The sequence below is a fragment of the Meriones unguiculatus genome, chromosome 6 (genome assembly GCF_030254825.1).
Source record: "Meriones unguiculatus strain TT.TT164.6M chromosome 6, Bangor_MerUng_6.1, whole genome shotgun sequence".
NCBI classification, from domain to species: domain Eukaryota; kingdom Metazoa; phylum Chordata; class Mammalia; order Rodentia; family Muridae; genus Meriones; species Meriones unguiculatus.
Window position 1 is genome coordinate 52,161,901 of NC_083354.1, and position 16,477 is coordinate 52,178,377.

Sequence of the window (16,477 nt, forward strand, 5' to 3'; positions counted from 1 at the left end):
TGGAAAATATAAACTTTCTTATCAGTTCTCATGGATTGGGGTTTGAGTCAGATTTTTTTTTGAGGTAAATAAATAAACAACCTCAAAAACTGACAATTTAAACTTTAAAAAAAAACATTTTAAATGATTTATTTTGTGTTCGTTGGTGTTTTGCATGATGCTTGTCTGTGTGAGAGTATCAGATCTCCTGGAACTGGAGTTACAGACAGTTGTGAACTGCCATGTGGGTATTAGGAATTGAACCCAGGTCCTCTGGAAGAGCAACCAGTGCTCCTAGCTGCTGAGCCAGCTCTCCAGATCCTACATTTTAAACTCTTTACTGTAAACTTTTGTACTTCTTAGGTAAAATTATCTAGGAAAGACACCAGAAGGACAAAAGCTTCAGACCCCTTTGCAATCATTGAAGACTTTTGTTTATGTGATAATAACTACTTCTGTTTATCATATTAAAAAGATAGAGTCATTTGAAGATAGGAAGGATGGCACATGGCTATGTGCCATGTTTACTTAAATAGTCTTAAATTTATTTTTAAAGTTAGCTTTGAGCTTATATGCCCAATCCTAGACCAGCATCAGAACTGAAATGTCACCAGAATATAAAACAGAATTGCCAGGGACGAATCTCAAAAAGTAACTTTTACTTACTATGGTTTAACATTAAAATTGAAAATATTAAAGCTTAGCATTATAAGTTATTAAAGGCATTAGCAGGATTAATAGGACATTTTCCCAGCATGAACAAGGCTCTGGATTCCATCCCCAGTCAACACTGCAAAAATAAAGTTAACATTTTTGCTTAACTTACTTAGTTCTGATAGGCTTCTTTCTTGCTTTATTAATTAATGTCTTCACCTACTAATATTCTATCAATGTTTTTGTTTGTTTGCTTGCTTTTTAAATTAAAATTTTAGGCTAGCATAGGTGGTTATAGGTGTCATTGTGAAGTTTTTCTTTGTTCTTAGTGGTTGTTATTTCTAGGGTGACTGACCTTGCTTATTTGCCTGTGTTAGCAATTTTCCAGATCTAGCACATTCGGTGTGAGGGTCAGCTTTGTCCTGAGAAACTGGAGCAGTTCTTCTGTTTATATGTATACTCTGCCTAGAAAACATAGATCCTGCAGCTGACTTCTGCAACTTTATGGTCTTTGGTCTGACTTAATGCCTTTAATATGAAAAAGGAGAAGAGAGGAAGAGGAGGAAGAGGCCGATTAAAGAAGAGGAAAGAAAAAAGGGAGAAGAGGAAAGGATTTTTCACGCAAAAGAAGCGAAGCTCTTTGCAATCTCATTGCCTTCTGTTTGTTTTTAAACATCTTCTTGTCACTTTGATTCCATAGGTGACCAGATACTGCGTCTCAGGCACCTGTCACCCCTCTTAATCAAGGATCCAAATCTTCTCCGACAACTTTTTTTGACTTTTGTCTTCCACAAATCAAGTATGAGATATAGAAGAAAATTAAATAAAGCTTTCAGAGCATTTGTGAAACCTAAAACAGGCTTTGAGATTTCCCAGAGGATTCCCAGCAAATTACAAAGATTTATCTTTTACCTTATAAAAAGGGATGCTCAAAATAAATAGGTTTGGAAGGTTGAATGGAAGAAGCTGTCAAATCGGAAAACACTCTTTAGAACAGAAATGTGTACCAGTGAAACGTGTAACATAAGCACTAAAGGTACCTGACACTCTATATGCCATTCTTAGAGGCTCATCAGTGTCTTCATCTCTGCATGTATTTCACTTTTAAGAAAAAAAAAGAAAAAAACAAAACAAACACACAAAAACACACTAGTTAAGTCTTACAAAATTGTTCTGTTGATTTTTCCCGCAGTTATTTGGATCTTGGTAGTGTTGCACCTGATATTGACCAAAACATGTTTTTCAATTGTTTTAAAGTGTTAATTGACAACAGACCCTTTTCTTTAAAAGACAAAACTGAATCAAGTCATGCCCAGGCCAGTGCTTTCCAGTGCGTGTCGCACCTTCTCAAGAACGAAAACATTTAAAGTTACTCCAAGGTTTCTAAATCCTTGTGATCTCTGTGATACGTGATATACTTGCAATGTACAAGGATTATGATACAACTCAATGATTTTCCTCCACAAAATATGTTCATCCAGTTTTGTAAGCTGAACATACTTATTTGGTGACTTCTTCAAGAGTAGATTTATTTTCTAACCATTTTCAGACTTTCATTTTATTTTTCTAGATTATTTCACGTGTTATTCGTATTTACTGAAGTCTTAAACTTGGTCAGTATTCAGTGTTATATGATTATTTATTTACCTAGGAAACAATCAGAATCTGTTAAAACTGATATGGGTAAAGGTGGTGGTTTGCGTGAAAACTGTTCCCCTTAGGCTCTGGTGTTTGAACAGTTGGCTCCCGGTTGGTGGTGCTGTTTGGGGAGGGTTAGGAGTTGCAGCCTTGCTGCAAGAGGCTTCGAGGCATTGAGAGGTTGAAGCCTCATGTCGCTTCTAGTTTGTGCTTGTTGCTTCGGGCTTATGGTTGAGGATGTGAGCATAGAGTTTACTACTCTGGCCACTATACCTGCTGCTTCTTGCTACACCTCCCTGCCATGATGGACTCTGACCCTCTGGAACTGTAAACCCAAATAAACCATTTCTTCTATAAATTGCTTTGCACATGATTTTTTTTTTTTTAAAATCACAGCAACAAGAAGGTAATACAAATAAGAGAGCTAAAGAACTCCAGCTATTTGAACTGTCTACTAAATCAACAGCATCATGCTGTGCCAGCCATTACTTACACTTTCCCAAGTGCAATCCGAACAGCTGGAATCGCTCACAAGGACAAGGAATCTACAAACAGAAGCAGAGCCTACATGATCTCCATGGAGGAATCTTAACAGGCTTACCAAAGATCAAAGAAGAGGTCTGGGAATAAAGTGGGGAAAGAATAAGCAAAACTGCCAGAGTAGGAATCATGACGTTGTAACATGATACCATTGTACAACTGGAAAAGTGACTCCACCAACAAAGCACGGCTTATACAAGTGTGTTATACTCGGGGTGAGTGAGGTGGCTTCCCTGGTCAAAGCACTTCTTGAGAAGCCTGTTGACCTGGACCCACCCTGGGAACCCACAAAAAGATGAGAACTCAAGAAGGTCATCTTTGACCTCTGCACATGCTCCATGGCAGGCCCACCCACCCCTCCTCCTCCAACCACAGTTAGACTAAATTTTTAAAAAGTGTAAATATGCTATACAAACTCTCTTAAAATGGGCTTTTAGGGAGGAAGTTGGAAAACGAGAATATAAAAATAAAAAAGACTAAACTCATTGCATGTGTGTGTCAGAGTATTTTCTGATCTTGAGGATTTAGTGAGAGTATACATTCAAAACCATTTGGCCTGTTGCTTTGAGAGAAAGCTTTCTTCTTTGACAGGGTCCTCAATTCCCTGCAAGGAAACAGATCTCCTTAGGTTTCCTGTGCCTTCCTCCCATGCTCATTGCAATTTTGTGTACTTAAACTTCCTCACTATGTCTTCAATTAGCTATTAGTTTGCCTTTTATTGGTGAAGGTCTAACTCTTGAATTTGTTATATATATTTGTATTTTCAACATGGTTCTTTAACATCCTTGTTAATACTTTCTCTATTGACAAGTTCTTTCTCCAACTGTTCTTTTGCTGATTTTTCTTTTCACTTTGTAACTTTTCATTTCTTAGTGTTGGGGGTAGGGTTGTTCATGTGTGCAAGGTGTGTGTGTGTGTGTGCATGTGTGAGTATGTATATACTACATATATGAGCATGCATGTAGAGGCTAGAGATCCACCTTGGCTGTTGTTCCTCAGGAACCATCCACCTTGTTTTCTAAGACATACTCTTTCACTGACATTCGAGGCTCAGTGGTTAGACTAGAAGGAACAGTAGGTGGCAGGGACCTGCTTGTTTCCACCTCCCCAGCGCTGGGATTCCAGGTGTGCACTGCCACACCTGACTAGTTATGTTGGCACTCGGGGTCAAACTCAGGTCCTCATGCTTGTGTGGCACACCCTTTGGACCGAGCCATCTCTCCAGCTTCTCTAAGTCTTAATTTCTTAATCCAGTCCTTCTCATACTTTATCAAGTATTCATCATCATTTCTTAGGAACCCTGTTTAACCATAGAAATCTGTAGTGTTCTTTATAAGACATCTTGTGATTTTCAAGTAATTATGGGAGTGAAAAGCACAAAAAGAATGCCAAAAGTTCCCATATTCTCACAGCTAGCCTCCCTGGTGGTGACATCTTCTATAAGCCAGGAAACTGTTGGCCTGGATAGTACAGTGGACTAGACCACAGAGTTTAAATTTCATTGTTTTTTTTCTTTTCTTTTCTTTTCTTTTTTTTGCATGCTCTCATTTACACATCTTTAGGTATAATTTTGTGATATTTTAATCAGCTGTGTGATCCCTACCGTGATCACGTGTTCTATCTCCTGTTTCTTACATCGTTCTCCTACTGCCCCTTCCCTGTTCCTCACAGCTTCAGGTGTGCCCCCTTCACATCTGTCATTGAGATAGTGCCATATGAACATACCACAGAAAACGTAACTTCTATGACTGGAGCGTGCAGGCACACTCTTGTTCTCATTGTGCATGGCAGGGATGTGAACATGAAGGTCAGCGTCATCGGTCCCCTCCTTCTGTCACGTGGATCCTGAAGACAGAATTTGGGTTGTTAGGCACTGTGGCACAGGATCTTGAGCTATCCTTCATAGCCACGATACTGGCTTGTAAAAATCTGTAAAAATGGCCTAAGATCCATCCAAAGAGTTAAGTAACAATCACGTATTGCAGTTCTGCTGCTGAGTGAGTTATCCAGTGCACGATGTACCGTGTTTTGTTCAGTCTTGCATGTGTGAAGAGACATTTTGACATTAGGTTTAGGTTATTATACATAAATTGGTTAGAGATAACTCTCTATTTAACATACACATGTGTGTAGTTCATTCATGTGTATGCCTCCTTATGTATAGGTGCATGTAAGTGCCCTTGTTGACCGGAGAGGGTGCTGCATCTCTAGAGTTACAGATGGTTTCAGTTACAGCAGCCTCATGTGGGTACTGGGAACTGAACCCTGGTCCTCTGCAAGAGAAGTTGGTCCTCTTATCCGCTGAGCCAGCCCCTCTGAGTTTTAAAGAAACTATTAAACTCATTTCCAGAGCTCTTACCATTTTCTATTATTTCTAGTGGTGCATGAATAGCCTAAAAATCTCTGTAACCTTGCTAGAATTTAATGTTATCAATATTTACAATTCTAGCCACTCTGAAAAGCATTCAGTACTATGTCACAGTGTTTTAGTTTGAGTTCTCCCAATGGCTGATATTATTGAGCATTTTTTAATGTGGTTATTTGCTTCCCTGATACCTTCGCTGGTGGAAAGTCACTGGTGATGTTTCTATTCAGGTTTTCTGGCTGCTTTGTAACTGGATTATTTGTTTTCCTACCACTTATTTCGGGAATGACTCCTTTGTGATTTTTCTCTCATGTTTTTTTTTTTTTTTCCTCTCACATCAGTTTCCAATCATAGTGCTACTTTTACAATTATAACTTAATTAAAAAACGTTAAGGGACTCAAAAGACCACAAAGAGAATGAGATTTATTAATGACACAGTGTCAGTTGGGGTAGGTTATCTAAGGCTTAGGTGTGGCCTTTAGCTGAGTCTTGAAGAAATCCGTGGTTGATTACAAGAACCTTGAGAACTATCAATTAGGGGCTATAAAATGGCGAGAGTCCCAAAGTGCAAAATGGCCAAGCGTTAAGACCTCCCAAGGCATTATCTTGAAACCCACAGATGAGGCAATGGCCACCCCACCTGAAGGGCAGCCACCTCTCAGAGATGGCTCTTTTGGAGGCCAAAGGTCCCTGCCTATTCCTGCGTGGCAGGAAGATTTCTGAATTTGATCTGGAGTTTTCTTAAAAGGACCATAAATGACAGCGTGGTAAAGGTTGGTCTGATAACCACAGTATGTGAAGTTCAGGCTATTAATTAACTTATTGAACAGTCTGGAGAACTGTACTCAGTGTGTAGGGGAAGCAGGAAGGGAGTGGAGAACAGCATTTGACCTCGTCTGGCTGGCAGAAGTCTGCCGGAAGTAGTGTGGTGATAGATAGATCAGTAAGGGAGCTCTGGGGATGCGTGGGCAGGATCCTCCCTTCTCTGCTAAGATTTCCCTGGGACTACCCCCGTCAAAACTGAGCAGAATTAGGGAGTCATGCAATGAAGGCTTCTTGTAGATAAAGTGGTCAGTGCAAGTTCCAGAAGGGGCATTTGTCAGGGATAGTGAGACAGTGAATGCAGTGTGGGCTCCCAGCATTCACTCCAGGAGAGAGGTCTGAGTTAAGGAGCTTCAAACACTCAGATGAAGAGGGCATGTGCTTTGTGACAGGAGTGGAGGTGGTGCCATGGGTGCAGGCAGTTTCTGAAATCTCTTCTCATCATTTCTCACAGGGTCTGAAATGTCAAGGTCCCAGCTCACATTATTGGATTGAGGTGCTGCTCGCTCGCTTCAGGCTCTGTTTTTGAATTTTTAACTTTTGAGACAGGCTGCCCCCTCCCATCACTCTAGTTAGCCGACAGTGACCTTGAACTTTTGATCCTCATGTCTCCAGCTTCCGATGAGGGCTAGGATCCCAGTAGTCTGCTGCCCTCACCTGGCTCCACTCCCGGGCCTTTAGAAACAAATTCTGAAGGTATTTCCTCCTCTTCTAGTCCCCTGATGATTGACCCCAGTGTTAACTGGTGTCTGCACCTTCTAGTTATCTCCCCTTACCTTTCAAATCCCTTCCCCCGCTCGCAGGTGGTCCTCTGGAAGCCTGCATGCCATTGCTAACTGCGTCCCATCTGTCTGCTAACTGTACCCCTGTCTGTCTGGGATGCTGGTATTGCATCTAGCTCTGATGTGGCATTTCCTGTGAAATGGCCTAGCAGCTCTTCTGGCACCAAGCAGGATTTTACCACACAGGAAAAAACATTGGGAACATCGAAATTCCCTAAGGCTATTATGAAATTGCTTCTCTTATCACACCCCTTTGTGATCAATTTAACTTCATTGGCATGCGTTTTTGTTGTTGTTTGTTCAGCTGAAAATAACAGAAAGCTGTTCTCAAGATTTGGAAGCCAAAAATAAAAGCTCAGCATTGGTGTGGTTGAACCTCCTTGCCTTAGAACCTTCAGAGCCTATTTCATAGGTCCTAGGAGCAACAGTCTTTGGCATTCATTGATCTGTACATATATCACTCCAATTTTTGCTTCTATATTGAAATCATCTTATTCTGTTTATATCTTTCTGGCTTCTGTATGAATAGTTTCTTTGGATCTAGGACCGACCCCCATCTAATATGACCTTATTTTGGTCCTTACCTTAATCACATTTCCATCGTTTGCTTGCTGTTTAGTTTATTCTTGTCACATTTGTTCATTTGTGTATGTGCTTGAGGGGAGCGTATGTGGAAGTCAGAGGAGAGTTTTGAGGAGTCAGTTCTCTTCTCCTGCCATGTGGGTCCTGGGGATCAAACTTAGGTCATCAGGCTTGGTTGTGAGAGCCTTACCCATCGAACCATTTTCCTGGATCTGTTTGTTTGTTTAAAGAAGGGGTATCAAAAGGCTAGGCTAGCCTCCAACTGGCAATCCTCCTGTCTCAGCTTCCTGAATGATAGGTTTCTAAGTGTGCACACCATCTGCTTTCTGAATGTATACGAAGAAGCAAAAGAGGCCATGACTGTTGCCAGGTATGGCTGAGAAGGTTTATGTAGATATGAGGGAGAGCACAGCTGGACATCTAGAAAGATCCAGACTGGACGTGACCCACCGACTGAGCAGGGCCATGTGAGGAGAGTAAGGAGAGGAGAGGGAAGAGGAAGAGAGGGGCCCTGGACTGGCAGGGCTAACTGGCCAAAAGAGGGCCAGTGTAGCCAAAATGGCTGGGTAACATAGGAGTCAGAGCTGTTGAGAGAAGGACAGCCTAGCCCTTGGGTTGGAGAGTTCAGGGTAGAGGGTGTGATATGTCAGCCAGGGGGACACTGTAACAGACTGAGGGATGCTGGGAGAACCTGGCAGCCAGTGTCAGCTTTGATATGTTTATAGGCACCTCAGTCAGCCCTTTGTCTCCGGGTTTGAGACCCAAACTTTCCATTGGGTTTTAAGTAATCAAGCTAGTTAGAAAACCGCCATCTAATCCTCTTTCCTAGATTTTTGTTCTGAGATTCAAAGAAACAGCTTGAGTTTGTTAGTCCTTCCCTCATCTTTCTTTAGTGTCATGGTATTCTCCTTCTTTGGCATCCAGAGGCAAAGCCTTCAGGAAGGGAATGGTGGTATGAAAAAGGTCAAGTGTCCATCTTGGAGCTGCTTCCTAGCTTTGCCTGGGAAGTCCTAGGCAGAAAGGAAATTGTACCAGCCGGCTTGCCATATATAAGGAGTCTATGACAGCAAGCAGTTCGCCTTGAGATACTCTCAGTCTGCAAGAAGCCACCCTGATTATGTGTCTGGAAGTTCCTGTTGTGTTAAAACAAAACAAAACAAAACAAAACAAAACCCAAATTAGGTATCATCAACAAAGAATTATCATTTCCCAGTTCTAAGGAAATGAAAGCAGTCTGGGTAGATCCGGGGCTCTACTTATAAGATGGCGTGGAGACTGTGGGGGATACGCCTTGGTTGTTCTCAATGTAGGTTTCCTCACTACTTCCTAAATGTCCCCATGATCCAGTGCCGCCTTCCTGCACATCAACTGTTTCGAGTGAGCAAGGAGGGAGTGGTATCTTTTTATAACCTAGCCTCATGTCACCCATGCTCCCAGTCCATAGTCCCCGTATTCAAGGTTCACATCAGGCCTTTGAATTTGTCAAACTGCTTTAAAGATTGGCTTTTATTTATATGTAGGTACGTGTCCGCCATGTGTGTTCAACGCCAGGTGGAGGCAGAAGGCTCCAGACCATCAGGAGCTGGAGTTCCAAGAGGTTGTGAGTCACCCAAGACGGGTTCTGGGAATCTCAGTTGTCTGGAAGAAGGGCAAGCTTTCTTATCTGCTTAGTCATCTCTTCTGGCCCGGAAGAACTTGGCAAAGTGTTTTAAATCCACCGCAGGTCCCTTTACCTGACCCTAACCTCTACCCCACATGTTCAGTGTCCACATTGGAGTGGTGTGAGTGTGAGGCAGTGGGTATGGTGAGAAGTCTTAGGCATATCTAGTGTGTGTGTGTGTGTGATCCCTCTAATGTTAAAGAATGAGTGTCTGCTTGAGAGGTCTTTCTCTGGCTAATATGGAGACTGTCTTCTAAGGTAAGACACTAGTGCCCACAAAAATCTTCTTACTGCTTACGCCAAGGAGTCCTTCCTCATAAAAGATGAGTGGAAAAAGAAAGAAAGAAAGAAAGAAAGAAAGAAAGAAAGAAAGAAAGAAAACGAGTAGGGGGAAACACAATTTCAACACATGTAACTATAATTTTAAGTAACTTAAACATTCTGCTTCCTCAGCAGGAGACCAAGAATGATAATATTTATCCTACAAAATCATAACAAAAGCTGTAAGAGGGCATTGGAAACCCTGTATCTAGGGCTAAAAGCAGTCGTGAGCCACCCAATGTAGGTGCTGGGAATCGAACTCTGGTCTTCTACAAGTCACAGCAAGTGCTGAGCCATCTCTGCAGTCCCTTTGCAGTGAGAATTTTGGTGTCTTAAAAAAAAAACAGTTATATCTGTGAGAACTAGGGGATGAGGCTGGGGGGAAGAGGGAGGCAGGGTGGGACTGGTAGGAGATGAGGAAGGGGGCTACCTACGGTTGGGATGTAAAATGAATAAATTAAATTAAAAACCTCAGTTATGTTCTGTAAACATGTTTTTGTTTTAATCCCAGGTGTGGGATATGGGGGTGCTTCAGATTGTCTGCAGCAGCAGACTATTTGCCTCATGTGTGCTCTGGCAGGGGGTTGATTCTGCCAGCTGAAGATAGTTTAATTCTGGGGTCTCTAGAGAGGGTAAAAAAGGACCAGAGCTGAAGAGAGGGGGCTGCAGTTGTTCCTCCTGTTGGTTCCTGCTGCTGCTGCTGCTGCTGCTGCTGCTGCTGGTGGTGGTTTGTCAAGTGGTTGTGAGAAAAGAGATGATACAAAGAAAGTGGAGATATCCTGACAAGACCAATATTGACTTGCCCCAAGGAACTCAACGCCCCTAATCAGCAGGAAATGGTCTAAAAAGATCTCAACGCTCTCTCTCCCACTAACCTTATGTCTCTCCTACCTGGTGCTGCGGTGTTGGAAGGGGTTGGGGGTGGAGAAGAGTGGTGGATAGAAGAACCCAAATAAAAGAAATTTAAAATTATGTCAGCACCCCTTAATTAGGTTACCATCATCATTGTCATCATCACTGTGAAACAGGTCAAGCATCTGCTTATGCAGACAGGGCAGTTGGATGGATTGCTTAAACACATATTGCCTCATTCATCAGCCTTAGTTTGTCTCTTTTACCTTTTATCTTTTACTCCTTTATCTTCCTACTATCTCTTGTGTTGCTGCTCTCTCTGGCTGGGCTGAGGGTTGAACCAGCGCCTTATGCAGGAGAGGAGAGCACTCTACCACTGAGCCATTCATCGCCAGCCACTCCTTCCTAAGGATCTTTAAACAAATCCCAGACAGCCTGCTCTTTAACTGGTTAAGCATCGTCATTATCACCCTGAAGTCTTAGCAATATCTCCAATGGTAGCAAATACCCAACTGGTTTACACATTCCCCCAATTATATGATTTTGTTTGTTTTGTAATTAGCTAATGTCTCTCCTGAGTCCCCCTTGGACTGTAGGTTCCATCGTGGTATCTTTCTCTGTTTACAACTTACCCATTGAAGTGGCAACTGACGTGCTGTAGGGAGTTTCCTGTTCGTCACCAATCGCTTCTCTGTAACGTCCTTTAAGATGTCCCTCTGTCCTTGAATTTTCTGTGTATGTTTTGCTAGACCCACAGTCTCATTGGCTTCAGTCGATTTCTTGTTTGGACCCCTCCCTAGCCACACTGTATGGGATACACAACCCCACTCAGCTGCCTTTTTGCTTCGTGATCTTGGCGGCTGTGAACAAGCAGTGCTTTAATCCATCAACTCATTAGGAGTCATTAGCTTTTCCTAGTCATAAAATGAATATGTCTTCATCTTAAAATAATAAATAATACAACATGATCTAAAGTGGGAAGTAGCCAAAGTGTCACTTTCTTCTGGCTCATTAACTTTTCTCTTTACAGGTAACCATGTTGATGTTATCACATTTGGCGTGACTTAAAAAACTGATATAATTAGTTCGGAATGGTGACTAAGGATGTTTTATGATGGTAAAGTCAGTGTGGCTCCCACACAGAGAGTTCTACGATTATAAATAAAAGAATCTTATATATATATGCACACACACACACACACACACACACATATATATATAGAAGAACAAAATAAAACATAAGTGTATGTTTATCATATGTGTTACCCATATAAGAGTTAAGCAAACAATAGCCATACCTGAGACAACCAGAGAAGGGTGTCTCAGGCAGCACATGATTAATTTCCAAGTGAATAACTATTGTTCAATAGATTCTTCTTGTTCAGAGTAACAATCTTACACAGGAAAGAGAAATGTGTTGGGAGACCACAGGAATAACACCTTGAGTCTTCAGTGGAAAGCATCACTTAGCATGACCAGAGATTGTCAAGTGCAAAGTACGAAAGCCACTAGGATCATAGCAGCTGCCTCCCCAGGCTTCTCTGCCCACATCGGCCTCACCTCTGTCTCTACAGACTGGCTTTCTCTGCCTTTCCATGCACAGCTGCGAAACACGTCTCTCACCGTCTCCCGTTCCTGTAGCCAGACACACGGTCTGCAGTTCAGCAGCAGAGACTGGCCAGCAACTTTGGATCTCAGTTCCCAGGAACTGGTCATCTGACCAGCACTCATGAACTGGGTTTCATCTAGCCCTGTCAAGTCCATCTTGGCTGATAAACCAAGTGAGGAAGTACAGCTCTGCCTCTCCCTGTTCTGGAAGAATATGAAGGTATGTGTGAAGTTTCTCTCCAGGAAGAAAGGGGAGGGGCGCTATGATGTAGCATTCAGTGTTTTGCTGAGGGAGGTGGAGTGGGCAGTGTCTTACTATGTAGCCCAGGCAAGCTTGGGACTGTCTATGTAGCCCAGGCTAGCCTCAAAACTGCTGGCATCCTTTTAACTTTGTTTCCAGAGTGCTGGGATTACAGGTTAGAACAACAGCATCCTACTCACTTCATTGTTCATTACTGCAAGCAGAACCCGAAACATAGAAAAGGAACTTGTTATAGATTCTTGGTATCTCGCAGTTCTTCAGAGTCAAGCTTGAAGGCTATATATGAGGAAGTGGTACAGTCTGCACTGCAGTTCAACTCGGCACCTACCACCAGTGTAGACAGTATCCATGACATCCACAAGGGTGCTCTCCTAGCTACCTAGAATCTAAATTTTTGGTGATAGATACACTAACTACCATGATATCTTCCCATATTGAAAGCTGACACCATACCTAATAAATATGTATAATTATCAAATACAAGAAACGTTAAAGAGCGGTAGAGCAGTTTTCTGACCCAGGAGGCCGGGGCAGGCCTATCACAAATTCAAGACCTGCCTAGGGAAATTCGGTGAGACACTGTCTCAAAATAAACTGTTTTAAAGAGAAAGGGCTGGGGATGTAGCTTGGCAGAGTGAATGCTTGCTTAGCATAAGGCCATAGGTTCCATCCCCAGCACAGCCAAAATAGAAAGGGCAGAGTATGAGAGTCAAGCCTTAGGAGTTCATTCATACAGGGCCTCCTATGTGACATGCAATACTGGAGAGAGGAACCCTCTGGCCCAGACATTTACTCAAGACCTTCTAACTGTGGACATTGTCTCCGAATAAAGTTGAATAAGAAAGGCTTGGAAACACAGTGCGGGAGAGGGGCGAAGTTCACTTATCTTCTTTAACTTTGTGTACTGTGGTGGGGCCCGACTGTTCCCGGGCAGCCGATCTGGATGTCTTCTAAACCTATCATTATCCTGGACTAGTGCTTGCTTAATTCTATTACATCATCTCTGGGAAGGTCTGGTTGCCGTCACTGTAGTAACAGGGAATGTCATCAGTAGCGTCTCTGTCAGAGCAAAATGACCCCTTTCTTGACAATTCTTGTCTCAAGGCCCGGAGAGGAAATTCCTGCAGCCGATGGCCACATACCACCTCTACTCAGGCATCTCTGCAGGTCCCACGCTGGAGGGGCAGAAGGCAGGGCTGAGGACATGCAAAGCCCTTATAGGAGAAGGGCTGTGGAATGTTGGGATGTTCACGTGGGGTGGCATGGCACGGCGGGGACTGGTCCTGTCACTGTTGGCATGGATACGGGACGTTCGGGGTTGGGCAGAGTTTGACCACAGTTAGGTGTTGAGCTGTTCATTGAAACGGTCTTGGCACCCTAGTTGGTTAAGACAGTTTATAAATTAGGACTTCCAGAGACATACACAGGCTTCGCCTTGTCAGACTACACTTTTAAGAAGGTCTGGAGGCTCCCTGTGGGTCTAAAGTTTACCCTCTAACTATCCCTGTGGCTTCAGGACACTCGTCTGCATCAGCAGCTCCAGGGTTCCAGCTCACAGCCTGTGTGTGTGCATGTGTACACATGTACGTATAGCAGAGAATCTGAGTTTCTAACCCTCTCTGCTATTGCTTTGGCAGAGGCAGGTGCTTCCCTCCTGAGCTCTGTGCTCACAGTGCTTGCCCTGTGCTTCAGCTCCTCCTCACTCACACCTGTGGGCAACTGTTATGCTTACCTCAACCATGAGGGCCTCTTTGGTCCTTTTTGTTTGCTTAGATTCAGCAAGTTGGCTTTCTATGTGCTAGACACAAAGTCATATACTAGCCTGCCTATTATCTATCTGTCTGTCTGTCTGTCTGTCTATCCATCTGTCCTACCGCCTGTCTATCTGCCCATCTACCTGCTTTCCTATCATCTCTCTGTCATCAGCTGTAAATTGTTATTAGACTCACTTGTATACCAGAAGCCTTTGAGGACCTGTGAGCCCAGACTGACAAGTGAATAAACCGAGGCACAGAGTGTTGCTCACCAGATTCTTTCACCTGAAAGGGCTAGGAAAGAACGGACTGGGATCTAAGTCCAGGATATGGGGGTCCAGAGCTCAGCCAGACCTGTCTTCAGCTGGGTCTGTACAGCTCAGGCTGGCCTCAGCAGCACCACCTTCCTAAGACAGAGCACAGGGCAGTGTTACTTCTCAAGGTTGAAGTCACATGACGCCAATATAGGGAGAGGGCTCGCTTAGGGCATTCATGGAAAGACTATAACCCTCCGTTCAAAAGCATTCTCAGAAGTCCATAGTTCTTGAGGTAATTGTCCCAGGGACTTGTAAAATGTGGGGAACTGTCCCCACAACTCTATGGCAAGCCCCATCTTTTGCCAACCCTTATGGGCATCACGGTGCTGTGGTCATGCTTTGGAGATTTGGGGGTGACGCCATTTTAAGTGTCTGGTTACGCTTTTAGGTACTGAAGGATTGAGAATTTGTGTGTACCCTGTGACGATGGCAGCCACATGTTGGTTGGGCAGCAGGGTCTAAAGTCTTGGTAACATCAGTATCTTGGCACTAGAGGCGAGAGGGGCTAAATTTCCTCAAAGAAGGCTGAGCGGCCATTGAGATGCAAGCTGCTGCCAACTTAGGATCAAGGCTCCGTGAAGTGTTGGAGACGGCATTAAAGCCAAGTCTGTTGCTGTGGTTACAGGTTTATATATGACACACTGTGACGGCAGGTGAGCTTTGAATTAAATATGCCTACCCTGTGCCAAACTCGTAAGTGCTATGCTTCACTAACTTTTTATTACTCCTGAGAGAATGGCTGCCAGGATAATTCTTTTCAGAGCCCGAACAGGTCACTCTCTTGCTCTAAAGCCTCCTTGGTTCCCTGCTGTCCACTAGACCCGGTCCCGGCATTCAGGCCATTCGGTGAGAACGGCCCTGAGTCTTCATGGGCCCAGAGTTCCTGAAGGTAGGACCGCAGTTCCTACATGTGCTTGGTCTGCCAGTAGGACTTAACTGTTGGGTGTGGCAGTTATGAATTGGAAGGGAGGTCTCACGGAGAGGTCTCGGTACAAAAGATCTGTGTGTGAATAAACGGTCTTTTCAAGAACAGCTGCCTGAGTGCTCTCCTGATGGGGACAGAAACAGGATGATCAACAGTGGGATGTCACACAGCATAGGCAAGTTTAGGCTTTCTGTTTCTTTGGTGACATTGATACAAACAAACAAGCCAACAAACAAAAAACATTTCTGGTGCTTAACTTAGGTGGTTCCTCAACCTTGTCTTTGTTATTTTAATCTGGGTAAATCTTTGTCATGTGCTATGTAGGATGCTTAGCAGTGTTTCTCTCCAAGTCCTGAAATTATACAGCCAGACATTGCTGAAGGCCCCAGAGTGTGAGTGCGGCTGAGCTACTATCAGGAACCTCTAGTCCGGGGCAGCTGTTCTCAATTCTGGTGGCATGCACCAGAATTCTAAAGCAGCTGGGAGCTTTAAAAACTAAAGCTGTCTGGTGCTTTGACATAGCCCAAATAGAACTCGCTCCAAGAACAGCATGGGTACAGGAGAATATAAGAACTCCCAAGGGACTGTTCATCCTACTAAAGACAGAATTGTTTCTCCATGTTCATTGCTGCTCTATCATAACACCCAGGAAATGGGAAAAAAAAAAAACAAAACCCCAGTATGTTCATCAACTGATGAACAATACCCAAGGCATTATGGGAACCTGTGGTGTGAATGGATAACAAAAATGTGTTACATTTATACATGGCAAAAATCATTCAGCTGTTAAGAAAACTGAAATTATGAAATATGAAGGTAAATGGTGAGGCTAGAAACAATTATTCTGAGTGAGATAACTGAGACCCAGAAAGACAAACGTTGCATGTTTTCTCTTATCTGTGGATGTTAGCTTTTATGCCTTAGATAAAAGTGCTTTGTTCAGAATAACCACAGTGGTTGGGTCGCTGGTAAGGGACCCTAGGGGAGGACAGGAGCTTCTGAAGAGGGGGAAATAGAATAGTGTTATAAACGGATGAAAGGGAAACTAAACAGAAAGATTAAAGAGGGTGGGGGGATTTGAGGGCAGGGTAGAGGCCCCTTGAAAAGCCATATGGAAACCTATACTGTAGTACATCCTAAAATCTATACACGCATGGAAGGAATGTAAATGGAGTTATCACATACATAGGGAGACAATATCCCAACAAGGCATCATATGCTACCAAATGAAATCCCTAGAGCCAGGAGTGGGTTTCACCTCTTTGAATCATTGTCTAAAGAGGTTCCATAGAGTCCTCAGACACTGCAGGATATTGCCAATGCTGTCGCTTACCCTTCAAGATCTGGCGCTAAGTTCCTATTGCTGAAGACTCCTTATAACTGTGCCACAGAACACAGGGGAATCTAGCTGGTAC